The following is a 15000-nucleotide window of genomic DNA, read 5'->3' on the forward strand; positions in this document are numbered from 1 at the left end:
ACTCATATCCTCGTTTACTTGGTTTATTTTTCTATCTTTCCATATGACTTTTCTATGACATCTAAAATTGCTTCTAGATCTAATTCTACTTATCCTTGAGTTGGAAGGTAATTTTCTCATCATCCAAAATATGATTGGGATTTGGAACATACCTTTTCAGCAGACTAATGTGGAAGGCATTTGTCGATTCTCGAATATAGGAAAAGTTAAAGTTCATAATCTTGATCCCCAATCCTTTATGTAATCACATATGGTCCACAATATATAGGCGATAACTTCTTGTGCTTACCTATGGAGAGAGAAATTATCTTGGGTTGTACATGAAGAAAGCAATGTCACTTTCATAAAAAACTCTATGTTAGATCTTCTTAGATCATCATATTTCTTTTATCTATCATGGGTAGCTTTGATGTCTTTCTTTATAGATTACATTTTATGATTCATCTCATCTAGCATATACTTTGGCAGTGGGTCAAACAAATTCAAGGGTGTTATACAATCTTGTCCATATAGTACCTTAAATGGGCTTGACCCAATGCTTCGATGATAAGAGAAATTATAAGCAAACTCCACCTTATGCAAACAATTTATCCATCTCTTGGGTTCTTGTCCACAAAATGGCCGATATCCTCGATCACCTAGTTTATCGGTTTCCTAATGGTTGAAGTGATAAGATCGAGAGAGGTAACCATGGCTTCAAAGAATTCCATCTAGAATGAATGTGCAAACTTGGCATCTCTATCACTTATAATTCTTCTAGGTAATAACTCATGCAATATGAATATATCCTTCAAGAAGATCTTAGCAACATCTAAAGATGTATGTCTTCTTTTTGGGGATCAAGTGAGCAATCTTTGTTAGCCAATCCACCACTACCAGAATGGAGTCATACTCTACATTTATTGAGGGTAATCTTGTGGGTAAAATCCCATTCTTTATGCATTCCCATTTTATCTCAGAGATATCCACCAAGGGATGCAACTTCTCTTGTATTTTTACTCTTTTAGCCTTCATATTTTGGGGGCATATCAAGCATTGAACGAACATGTTGTAATACATGTTCCTTAAGTCTGGGCCAAAAGAAACTTTCCTTTATAGCCATGAAATTATTCACATAAACCTAAGATGTCCTACCTCATTCAACATTCTTCTTCAAATCTCCTCCTTCAAGAACACATACTCGATTGTTGAAGGACATGCCAAATGAACTAAAAAAAGTTGATGATGGAAGACTATGCAACAAAGTTTTGGAAGCTTCTCCGAAGACTGGATGCCCTTTGATTTGTTTTCTAATACAATGTGGTGGATGAAACCAACTCCCAATCCTAATATGGCTAATGCCTTTTCATCCCTCAACCAAAATTTTTTCTCATCCCCATTAGATTATGACAATTCTCTCACAGTAATAATGCCCCAAAGTTCTCCCCTCCTGAGCATGAATTTGACCTTGACTTGCCAAGTATGAGACCCTTCATAATTCAATTTCTCTATGTCAAATGAGGTGGCCGTGTTTTGTAAAAATGGGAAGGGTTTGGGATATCAAATAAAAGCATCGAAAATGCTCTAGTAGGGAGCTCAAAAGCTTAAGTTTTATAGTCCTTTTTTGCCAATTTTTTACCAAATTATGGCAACAATTCATCCCCTTCCAAGGTAGATGCTTTCTTCCATTATGCTTACATTGGTCACAATGTATAAATTTCAAGAATAAATCCTAATCCCAATGTATAACTTTCAAGAATAAATCCTAATCCCAATGAAGAATTCCATTTCAAAACAACCAACAATCAAGGTTTGACAATTGTTAATTATGGCAAGGTTAGTTGTGGAAGTTATTAAGGGTGGATGACCTAACGAGGTCCACATCTTGCAAGACATTAAGTTGTGACTAGCTTTGGTGTCTACTAGTCATGTAGCTACATGGTTCTTAAAAAAAACTCCAACTCAAGATGAGAAGGTTTCATAGTTGACCCGAATTCTAATCTTGAAGGCCGACTTTATGTATGATATGTACACTCTCAGCTCTTTGGCCTCTCTAGGCCTTTTTTTGTCAAGTAATTGCCTCAAGGGGGGAGCCTTTTATTTTTTGTTATCTAACCTATATTCCTCCTCCTATTTCTTATAAGTCTAATAGATTATGTCCTAGAGTAGGGGTCTATATTAACATTTGATTTTACTACCATTGAAATAGCCTTCCATTTCTATCCCTTCTAGGGTCTTAATTCTGACTACTCTCCTTGAGGAGTGATTCTCATCACCTAGCCCTTTATACTCAAGTTTCTGTTTTCTATTCTTGGTACATTGTACATGAGCCTTCTTTCATGTTTTCTTCCTTTAATTTGGTTGTTAAACCACTTTTTACATCATTATTAGTTTTTCAATCATCAGTCCATAAGTGAAATGCAACCTTTTCTCAATTGTATTACTCTAAGGTAATGATTCTTCTAGTGAGGGGATCTCCTTGAAGGCTATTCCAAGTTATAATTTGGAGGCTTGGAAACAAGTGTTCTATTGGCATGATTTCATTAATCCCAAATTCTACCTGAAAGGTGTGTTATTCATAACCACCTTGTAGGTAGCACAATATATCCCCATAGAGTAGAGCATAATTTCTACTCCCAATTTATTCTAAAGGCCTTTATTAATTAGTCAAAACTATGCACAAGATCTTGTTTGTGCTTTTGACTTGGCTTTTTTCTTATGGGATATAATATGTAGTCTACCTTCTATATACAACATAAGGAACACTTTTAGTAGGAAGTCCACAATTTCATTTATGAAATGTGTGCTTCGATCACTCCACTATTTCTAGTGGACAACCGAAATGTGTAAACACATGCTCATAAAGAAACTTTGGGGTTGACCTTACATTTACTTTTTTCATGGCCTCCAATCCAACCCACTTAGTGAAGTAGTTTTTTGTGGAAGCTATGATATAACGTGCATATGATTCCCTATCCATTGATTGGCTAATATGACCAACAAATTCAATGGCCCACTTCTCAAATAGTTGAAGTGATATCATTAGGGTGAGAGACATGCAATTTCCTAGACCATGGTAAACCATCATTCATTATGGTTCTTAACAAATTCTATTGCATCTCAAAGACAGTAGGAGGCAAAAATAGGCCAACTTGAAGAGTGCATGCTATGGCATTAGCTAAAAAGTTGGTGATGCCAAATGAGCTTGCTAATAATGGTAAGTTCATCTTTATGGATGCAGCTTCTCATGACATCTTGGCATCTCTCGTAAGGCCATTGGCAAGGTAGTGGGTGATGTACTTACTTTGAATTCTATGGTGATGTAGTTTTTTGCCGTGTCATTCACTAGTAAAACTCACAGGAGGAAAGCCCATGTTGCTGTCCCTCGATTGCACTAGCACACATCTAATGGCAAGTGCTAATTTCCTTACTTTGAATTCTATGGTGATGTAGTTTCACTCTATGTCATCAACTAGTAAAACTCACAATAAAGTCCATGGTTCTCTCCCTTGATTACATAAGCACACATCCATGGTGCCCTTATTATGGGTGCCAAGGCTAGAGTTTGTCACATGCTCATTGTCATTTTTCAATAAAGGTTTGGTAAGTAAGGCCTTCATGAAGATAAACCTCCTATAATACCCTACATAACCCATGAATTTCCCCTTTGTAATTTATGGGTGGTAGAAAATCCAAGATCAATTGGATCTTGCTATCGTCACTTAGAAAGATAATGTGTCCCAAAATGACTTGGTGATTGAAAATTTTGATATTTTAGTGGATTTGATGAGATGGGATAAAGTTTGCATCTCTCTAAAGACTTCTCAACAAAGACATGAAAGATTCTCTTTCCTCTTTGAGTTCATGCAAAGGTCATTAGTGTGAATATTTTCAAGATATTTTGGAGGATATCCTTGAAGGATATACACATCAACTGCTAGAATGTGGTGGGATATTGGGTTAAATGGCGTGATGAAATAAGCATAGATTCCCCATACCATATTAAATACTATCTTGTGTTGCTCAATAGGATCAAACATGATATGGTTATAGCCTAAGAAGTCATCTTGAAAGCTATATGCCTCCTCTTTGGGTGACTCTCTTCGACACATGATCATTAGAGTAGATAGCATTAATCTTTTTAAGGCTGATGCCACACTCTAAGTTTTGTGTTCTTGTTTGTAATTTCAAGCAAAAATGTCTTGATGCAAAATGTTACTTACCTTAAAAGGTGTTGAGCATAAAAATAAAAGTATAGGAGCTCTCTCATCACCAATGAATACCCCACTAGGGGTATTACTGATGATTAGTCCAAAATTATTGCAAATGTTGAAGCATGGATGGATAGGAATCAAATCTCACCAAATGGAGAAGTGGATGCAATAAATTGCTGTGGTGAGATGAAAGTCAATGTGGTGCAAGGCAAGCCAAAGCTTTGGGAGGGTGACTCTTCCAATGCTACACTTTCCAGTGCCCTATGAGTAGAGTTATTAGCTGCTCTCTTTTTCTAGGGTCGGGTCTTTGGCAACAATGAATAACTTAGGTTCTTCACCTCGGGCAGCAAGGTTTCCTTCCTTCAAAGAGGGCCATCATAATAGGTATGAGGCTCTCCACTTGGGCTTTTGGGATTTCTCATCATGTAGTAATACTCTATCCCCAAAACCATAGACACTTGAGGGTGTGACATTGATCTCAACTCTATGGCACATTCCTTTACTTTGATCTCACTTGGCATGTAACACCACTCATCTCTATACTTGCATCCAAGTGTTTTGATATAAGCATAAAGTGATGTTAGCCTAATTAACACCATTGATTGAGTCAATTTGATCCCAAGCTCTTGATGGATGCATCCAAGTGTTTGGATATAAGCATAAAGTGATGTTAGTCCAATTAACACCATTGATTGAGTCAATTTGATCCCAAGGTCTTGATGGAAACTTTAAGGATTTGATAAGATAGGTTTTTGTAAGCCAAATACACTTCTATATCTCATTATATAGTAGATCTCAAGATTACACAAGTGTATGCTCATTAATATGTCTAGTGAATAAGGAATCAAAAAATAGACTAAGGTATAAGTTTTTTTAGAAGTGTAATTAAATAAGGAGTTACAAAATAGACTTAAGGTATAAGTGAGGTATGGGGATAAGAACATGTGGGGGCACACTTATCATTTTTTATATAAGCCAAGTTTTCACATTCTAATGGGGGACATTTAAATGCTTAAGCTTACTTTGAGATCCCATCTTCCTCTCTACCTCTTTTTGTTTTTTTCTTATTTTTTGGCATCTATTATGGTTTTCCCTCAATCATTTTGCAAGTTTTATGGAGTTCTCTAGATCTTATGTGAGCTCTTTTTATTGGTTTTATGAGAGAGTTGTTGCTATAGCTTGAGATTGTAATTCTAGGTCATGTAAGGGAACCATGCATGTAGTTTCTCTTGAGTAGAAGTTTCTTGACGCCTATCTTATTAAATCATGAGAATGGGGAATGAATAGAACTAATGAATTATGAGAAATTAGCATAGATTATGGATTGAGAGTTTGGCAATGTAGGGATTGAAAAGTGGCATAGGGAGTTTTGAATAGAATGAGTCCCAATAGAGAAAAATCTCTGATTGATCTTTCCTGTGAGGTAGCATAGAAAGGGACTCTACACAAGGAAGAACTTCCTAGGAGATGGAAGCTTAGTAGATCTCCCTAAAATAACCTAACTGATGCCACATCATACCACCAAGAACCCTGAACCAGTTTCTTGACAACATTGCTCTACCTTGCCCATAGGCATGTTATACCATTCACACTCATCACACCCATGCATCTTACCACTTGTAAACACATCACATCATGCTTCTCATACCCTTTCCATATCATACTTCACATACCCCTATCACATTATTCATTCCATTATTCCATCATTCTTCTTAAAACCATGCTATTTTAGAACTCGCCACACTCCTTCAAGCCATGCTGTTTCAAACCTCACCATGTCATACTCCCCATATCTAACTTTAAGCCATTAATAAAAAACTCAAATGATTCCTATAAAAATGAATTTAGATAAGAACTTGAAATTATTTAGAGCCTACAAAGAATAAAGAGTATTCTATAATACTAGAAAATAATGTAAATAGAGAGTATTCTATTTACAATAGAGTAATGTAAATAGAGAGTATAATATTTGCAATAGAGTAATGTAAATAGAGAGAAATGTAACTAGACAACCATAGAAAAAAAAAGTAGACAAGATCTCTAAGTAACCACACCATAAGTATGTAAAATAAATTATTTACATTACACTAGAGTAATGTAAATAGAGATAAATGTAACTAGACACAACCATAGAAAAAGAAGTAGATAAGATCCCTAAAGTAACCACACACAAGTATGTAAAATCCATTAGAATGTAGAGAAACTATCTTATTAAGGGATCTTTACATGTCCTTAACCCATAACCCGTTACTTATACATTGATCTAATCTCTTATTTTTTTAATTAACTAAAATTAATGAGAAAAAAGTGTTAGTCAAATCATGTTAATAGTATATCCATTTTCCATACCCATGTTAATAGTATACCCATGTTCCATACCCATGTGCCATAATTGGCTCCATGACATGGTTTTAAAAAAAAAGCATAGTGTCATAGTAACTGTTCTCACTAAGACTTTTTTATTTCCATCTTGCAAAATATGTGTGGTATTAATATGCTCATGGGTGTCTATCAAGGTGTTAGAATGGTGCTAACTTAGCCAATGGCATTGATTGGGATAACATCACTCCCTTCCTTTGCATCTTGAAAAGGTTGGAGTGATTAGGGACATTGTGCCAATCTTCTATTATTATTGTTATTATTTGCACTTGCCACCATCAATGTTTACACTTGACATCAATGTTGCTCTTAACTTCTAATGAAGATGTTGTGGTATTTTTAATTCCTTGGCCAAGGACCATGGAAGAAACACATGCATGCCTTCAATATTTAGTGGTCTACACTACTAGAAACTCAAACCTAAAGATAGAGAGCACTAGGAGATAATAATATTAGAAGTGGAAACTCTAGATGTTGACAAGATTGGGAGTTATTTAATCAAGGTTGCCTACTAATAAAATGCCATGAGGTGATCTCACCACCTCTGTGCCCTTCTCCTTTAAAGCATCTTGAAAGCATGTATGTTAGCATCACTATCACCAATGATAATCAAGTCATCCACCTAAATGACTAATAGCATGATCTCTCTATCTGCCTTTTTTACATATTGTGAAAAATCTACATTAGATATCTGAAATCCAGTGGTAATAAGATACTCCCTGTTCTTGTTTAACCATGCTCTGGGTGCCTACTTCAAGCCATACAAGGGTGTGTGTAACTTCTTGCACATAAAATTTGGCTGTGCACATCACTCTCCTAACCCGGGGTGGCTACATCATGTATAGTTTTTCTTGCAAATCACGTTGTAAGAAAGCATATCCATCTGATGTAAAGACTAACCCTTTGCTCTGCAACCGTAGTAATGATAGCTCTCACGGTTTGCTATCCTTTACAACTGGCCTAAAAATCTTCTCATAGTTAATGCCGTAGGCCTATGCATAATCCTTGGCAAAACCAGTCTTGCCTTATAATTGATCCATCTGAGTTATGCTTGACCTTATACACCCACTAACATCCAATTACCTTCTTTTCTTTATATAAAGGCACTAACTCCCATGTTGCATTTGCATCTCTAATGCTAACATCTTGTTATGAGGATCACTCTTAAGTTATTGGGAATTATATTTCGTATTTTATATCGAGGGTGCCCGTGTGTGCCCCATATGTGCTGTGCCAGTGGTGGATACATGTGATTTGATATTATGGTTGTTTATTTCTCATGTTAGTGTCAGGATTGATTGATATGTTTAATTTGATTGTTTAACTAATGTGGATTATATCTATGAGTTGTTGGAATTAGAGTTGCAGGAATGCACACACAACTTCAAGAAGATGAGGAAGCTTGAGCACAACACAGTAGTGTATTATGAGTGCCAAAAATGAAAGATAACAAGCCCTAGAAGATAATGGGCGTATATACAATGCACGGGGGAAAAAACCTCCTAGTGAGGGAAAAAGTGCCCCGGCGGTCCTAAGTGTGTTCACACACATCACTACTATAATATGGTAACAAATCCCCCCTGGAGTGATGCGGTGAACAAGAGCTAGCACTCATGTATAGGGAAGTGTCTAGCTATGTGGACGAATCCACAAAAGGGAGTAAGCCCAAAGCTTTGCGAAAAGCTTCGAACTTCTCACGAGGCAGAGCCTTTGTGAAAAGGTCTGCAAGGTTATCCTGTGTTGGCACATAAGCCAAACTGATCTCTCCTGCAGAGAGTCTCTCCCTGACATAATGGTAGTGCACCTCAATGTGCTTCGTACGAGCATGGAACACTGGGTTCCGCGCAACTGCCAATGCGCTCTGACTGTCAGTGAAGATGGTGGTGGCAGATGGCTGCCCAACACCCAAATCAGCCATAAGGCGTCTGAGCCACACACACTCAACCGTAGCTGTGAAAGCTGCCCTGTACTCAGCTTCACAACTAGAAGTGGCCACAGTAGGCTGCTTCTTGCTCAACCATGATATGCATGAGCTTCCAAGCATGAAGCAAAAACCACTCGTGGACACGCGTGTGTCATAACAACCAGCCCAGTCAGAATCTGAAAAAACATGTAAATCTGGCGGCAATGATCCCCCCTTGGGATAAAACAACCCAAGATGCCGAGTACCACTTAAATAGCGAAAGATACGCTTCACTGCCTGCCAATGCTTAATGCCTGGGCTATGCATAAATCTGCTCACCTGTGAGACTGCAAACTGAATGTCTGGCCTCGTAATGCATACATAAATGAGGCAACCAACAGCTGTCTGATAGAGTGTGACATCAAAGTGATCTCCAGCATCATGAAGACTCAACTTCAAACCTGTCTCCATTGGAGTAGCAATAGGCTTGCAGTCTTCAAGGCCAAATCTCCGCAACAATGTTTCAATATACTTTGTCTGACACAAAGCAATACCTCCATCACACTGCTTAAATTGTATCCCCAAATAATGATGCAAATGCCCCAAATCTGACATCTCAAAAGAGGCATTCAAATCAGCCTTAAAATCAGCAATATGACTCTCATTTGGTCCTGTGAGCAGCATGTCATCGACATAGAGAGCAATGATTAGATGTACACCATCCACACGTTTAACATACAAAGTGCTTTCTGTTGGACTATTCTGAAACCCATGTGCAGTCAAATATGCATGTATTTTTTCATACCAAGCTCGTGGAGCTTGCTTTAAACCATATAAAGCCTTTTTTAACCTGCACACTTTGTTTTCCTGCCCTCTTTGAACAAAACCACGAGGCTGCGATACATACACCTCCTCATGCAAATCTCCATTTAAGAACGCAGTCTTTATGTCCAGCTGATGTACATTCCAACCATTATGAGCTGCTAATGCACAGATGCTACGAACAACAGTGGTCATACGACATGTGGGAGCAAAAGTCTCATCAAAATCAATGCCCTTCTCTTGAGCATAACCTTTTGCAACAAGCCTAGCCTTATGGCGATCCACTGTGCCATCAGGCTTACGCTTCAATTTGTATACCCACTTAGTGCCAATGGCCTTCTTGCCAGGGGCAAGTCACATAAAGACCATGTACTATTCTTCATAATAGCATCGTATTCTGCTTGCATAGCAGCCATCCAATTTTCTGAACTTTGTGCCTCATCAAATGAAACAGGCTCACTTTCATCGCACATACTAGAAACAGCCAATGCATAACAATCTGACGCATAAGAGGCACCATGAGAGCCAGAACGAGTGCGACTAGACAAAGGGGCATCCCAACTTGCTGTCACGCAAAGTCTGCACCAGCCATCTAGGCATGTTCCTAGAGCCCTCAATCTCTTGTCTCTCATCCTCAAGTGCATCATGCACATCTGCATCAGATATAGGCTGATCTGTGCCATCATTTAAAACCTGCATAGGCTGAAAAACTGCCTCATGAGGTATTGCACTTGACTGTGCACCACTGAAAAGAGGCAACAATGTATCATAGACATCACGTGAGCTGATATCTGTCTCCTTAGTACATGAAACCAAGGGCTGAACTGCATCTTCCACAAATACAACATCACGGCTAACCAAAATGCGCTTTGTCTGTGGATGATACAAACGATAGCCTTTGCTCTCAGCACTATATCCAACAAAAATACATTTGACAGCTTTGTCATCCAATTTTCTGCGATGTTGCACAGGCACTAATGCATATGCCAGGCAACCAAAAACACGTAAATGGCCAACAGATGGCTTGCGGCTATGCCAAGCCTCATATGGAGTGACAACCTGTAATGCTTTGGTGGGACACCTGTTTAGTACATAAGTGGCACACATGACGGCCTCAAGCCAAAAACCATGTGGTAGACTTTGACTCTTAACCATACATCTTGCCATTTCCATGAGAGACCTGTTTTTTCTCTCAGCCACACCATTTTGCTGTGGTGTATACGGCACTGTACATTGGTGTTTTAATCCCACGCTCAGCCAGAAATGCATTAAATTCTGAAGACATATACTCCCCCCTCGATCTGAACGGAGGGTGCCCATCTTACTTTCTGACACATTTTCAGCCATAACCAAAAACTGTTTGAAGCACAAAAACACTTCGGACTTTGCCTTCAAAGGATATACCCATGCATGCCTGGTAAAATCATCAATGAAAGTCACGAAGTAAAGGTAGTTTCCAAATGATGGAGTTTGCATGGGACCACAAACATCACTGTGAACAAGCTGCAATCTGCGTTCAGCTCTCACTGATCCATCTTTGGGAAAGGAAGCACGCTGCATTTTACCCAATATGCAGCCCTCACAAACATGCTTGACAGGTGCCTCAAGCTTAGGCAAAGAAGACACCATTTCAGATTTCTGCAGGCGCAGCAAACTTGCAAAATTCAGATGACCAAAACGTGCATGCCACAGTTTTGCATTTGAAATAGCCTGCGTATCCATAACAGCACATGCTGAATCCTCTACAAATTTGCCATCCATATTGAGCTTATACAGCCCTCGACATAGTGAACCAGATGCTACAATGATGTCACCACAAGAGAGATCATGAACAGTACATCTGTCATCCACAAATTTTACAACCAAACCTGTTTTGGCAAATGCGGAGACTGACAGCAGATTCTTTTTGATCCCTGGCACATACAATGCATCAAAAAGTGTAAAGGTGTTGCCATTTGCAACATTCAGCACAATCTGTCCAACTCCTTCAACGGGATAAGAGGAGTTATTGGCACAAGTGACAGTATTCCCTGTGGGAGCAGACTCAAGGAAAGTGAATAAACTGCGCTGCGAGGTGATATGCTTAGTGGCACCACTGTCAAAGTACCATACATCTGAATCTACTGCAGACATACTTGTGTCATGCAAAGATGGGTCATAACTGCACTGCGCATTGAATGCCCATTCTGTATCTAGCACAACATTAGCAGATTCATTGTTAGAAGGAGAGGCATCTGCAACAGCCATACCAGCCTCTTTCTTCTTAGCCTCTTTCGCAGCCAGCTTAGGACACGCTTTGATGACATGATCATTTCCCTTACAGTACTTGCAAAATGTCTTCTGTTTGTCACCCTTCTTCTCATCTTTGTCTTCCTTCTTTGGTTGCGCAGCATTTGCAGATTTCTGCTTACTAGAAGAAAAAGCCAGCTTTACCTTCCGCTTCTCTGACTAGCAACGAAAGCTTGATCTGCGACACGCATAATATTCCTGTTTTGCCTTGACTGGTCTTCTTGCAGCAAAACAGAAACTAACTCCTCAAATGATAAGGCATTGGGATTGCCTTTCATCATCAAGCGAAGAGTGGAAGCAAAACCCTGATAAGAATCTGGTAGACCATTCAAAACAGTCTGCACAAGTGAACTGTCTGACAGGATTTCATCTGCAGAAATGAGCTGCTCTTTGAAATCCTTGATCTTTGTCAAAAAGCTATCCATAGAATCACCTTCGTTCATATGCTCACTCTCCAACTGTTTTCAGAGGTAAGCAACACGAGCCTCATTTCTTGCCTGATACAATGTGGCAAGTACATCCCAAGCATCCTTAGAAGTCCTGCAGGAGCGAATATGTGGGATAATGGTACGTTTTGACAGACAGCGCAATCAAGGCATGAGCCTGCGCATCTCTACCATCCCAACGAATCTGCTCTGCTGAAAGTGGTGGTTCTCGAACAGCTGCTACAGCACTTGTGCCTGCACCATCATCAACAGTACCTGTTTCTGATGTGTTTGCAGCATTCCCAGCCACAATAGGACGTGCATCAATACCCTGCACAATGTTCCATAACCCCTTTGCTACCAATACATGTCGCATCATATATGCCCACAATGGATAGTTGGTGCCATCCAACTTATCCTCAGCAGCCAACATGCGGAATACATCATTGTTGTCAGCCATGGCCAATGACTGTACTACTAGATGTAAATGCTGTCTGTAAGAGGTAAACCTGTATAAAATCGACCTGTGCTATGTAGCACAGCCCAAAACAGACGAATGGGCACCTGTCCTGCAGATTTTAATCTTGACAGAAAATCTGCACAGTAGGACGATTTTGCCTGCGCAGTACTTGGAATGCAAAAACGGAGGCGAAATGACTTCAGATCAAAATTCTGAAACGAACAAGCCCTACGGGCTCTCCCACGGCATATACTAACCTGCAAACCTCGTCGCAATCGGAGGAGATGAAGCGGCAGGTGCCGGTGATGCTGCCCGGGAGGAGGAAGCCTGCTCTGATACCAATTGTTGGAATTAGGGTTGCAGGAATGCACACACAACTTCAAGAAGATGAGGAAGCTTGAGCACAACACAGTAGTGTATTATGAGTGCCAAAAATGAAAGATAACAAGCCCTAGAAGATAATGGGCGTATATACAATGCACGGGGAAAAAACCTCCTAGTGAGGGAAAAAGTGCCCCGGCGGTCCTAAGTGTGTTCACACACATCACTACTATAATATGGTAACATGAGTATAGTTAGTGATATGTGCGAGGGTAATGATTGAGGTGTCACACTGTATGAGGGTACCAATTGAGGTGTCGTCGTACGGATGGTGGATTGAGTGGTGGTGCAAAGATGAAGGTCATGTGCTAATCATGATATTTTTGCATCAGACATATATTGATCATTTGTTGCCTATCATGTGGCTAGATTTTATGTGCATATATACACAAGGTTATTTTATGTGTGTATGTAGCCTATCATGTACGTATTTGTATCATCACATTCCTATCGTGCTTGTAAAATTTACTATTAAATTTTCTATAACAATTTAAAGTAAGACTCTCCTACCTTGATATCAATAATCAATTTATATTTTATTTTATGATGTCAAGTTTTATTTGGACTATTGCAATTACAACTTTGAAATAAAATCTAGATATTGTTATTCTCTTTTTCATAAAAATTTGATTAGTAAAAATTTTTATACATCATACTGATAGAAAGTATATGGACTCATGCTTAACAAATATATTTTTGGAGTATCAAATTTTTTCCCTAGAATATTTCAACAACACAACAACACAAATGAGATATATATTTTCTGAATGATATTATGCTAAAGGTTGTTCGATGAAGAAGAACAAATTTGTACCTACATGCTCAATCGATGGCAAACATCTCAAGAAAGAGGGTATGCATTCACTTCTATTTGTATTCACCTTTATTTTTGCATTATTTTATCATTTCTAGATCGTAAAGACAAGACCTAGACAGTAAACCCTAGCAAACCATAGATGTAACTGAAGAAACATTTAGCATTTCATTGTGATAAGACTATCAAGAGATTTATAATTCAAGAATTATAAATATCCCAAGAGAAATTATAAATTTTGAATTCAAGTAAAGAACTTAAATTTGCGTCAAGACCATCTCAATATCTAGAATAAGATTTGGAGAATAGCCTCATTATTTAGAATAATTTCATTAACATCTCTCTCACCTTTCATTTCACAAGTCTTATATAGACTTTAGCATACCTACTCTACATATTTTTTCACATAACGAAGAATTTAATTAAAAAAATATTTTAAGATAAAGAAAATTTTTGTTGGAAATTAATTTTTAGAGGGAACTTGCTACTCCGTCTCAAAATTATATTTTGAAGGAGTGATATGTAGAGTTGATCTGGTGGTATGGGATATCAGATTGATTTCATGTAGATACACCAGACACATTTATGTCTTCTATCTTCTACCATCTTATGTGTGTATGTGGAATTGTGCCTTTGTGGTATGGAATATCATATTGATTTCATGTAGAACACCAGACACATTTATGTCTTCTACCTTCTATCATCTTATGTGTGTATGTGGAATGTGTCTCTGTTTTATGGGACACTTAGACTCGTTTCACATATATTCATTTGATTAGAATGTTGCATATCTACATCATGTGTTAATCAAGTTTTCCACAGCAATCATGAAGCCATCCATTACACAACCAAGGACAGTTGCAACCCAAGCAAAATAGAATGTTATGAGAATCTTTCTTGAGTTATTGGGAATTATACTTCTTACTTTATATTGCGGACGTCGGTGTTTTCCGCCCATGTGTGCCGTGCTAGTGGTATTTGATATTATGGTTACCTATTTCTTATGATAGTGTTGGGGTTGATTGATGTGCTCAATTGATTGTTCAACTAATGTGGATTATGTCTATAAGTATAGGTAGTGAGATTTTCAAGGATATTGATAGAGGTGTCGCACTGTATAAGGATACCGATTGAGGTGTCATATGGATGGTGGATTGAGCGGTGGTGCAAAGATAAAGATCATGTGCTAATCATGATATTTTTACATCAAAATTTTATTGATCATTTATAGTCAATCATGTGGTTAGATTTTATGTGTATAGGTGCACAAGGTTATTTTATGTGCATATGTGCACAAGATTATTTAATGTGCATGTGTGCATAAGTGGTTGTGT

This window comes from Cibotium barometz, chromosome 10 (assembly GCF_041138505.1).
Source record: "Cibotium barometz isolate CiBa-2024 chromosome 10, ASM4113850v1, whole genome shotgun sequence".
Taxonomy (NCBI): Eukaryota; Viridiplantae; Streptophyta; class Polypodiopsida; order Cyatheales; family Cibotiaceae; genus Cibotium; species Cibotium barometz.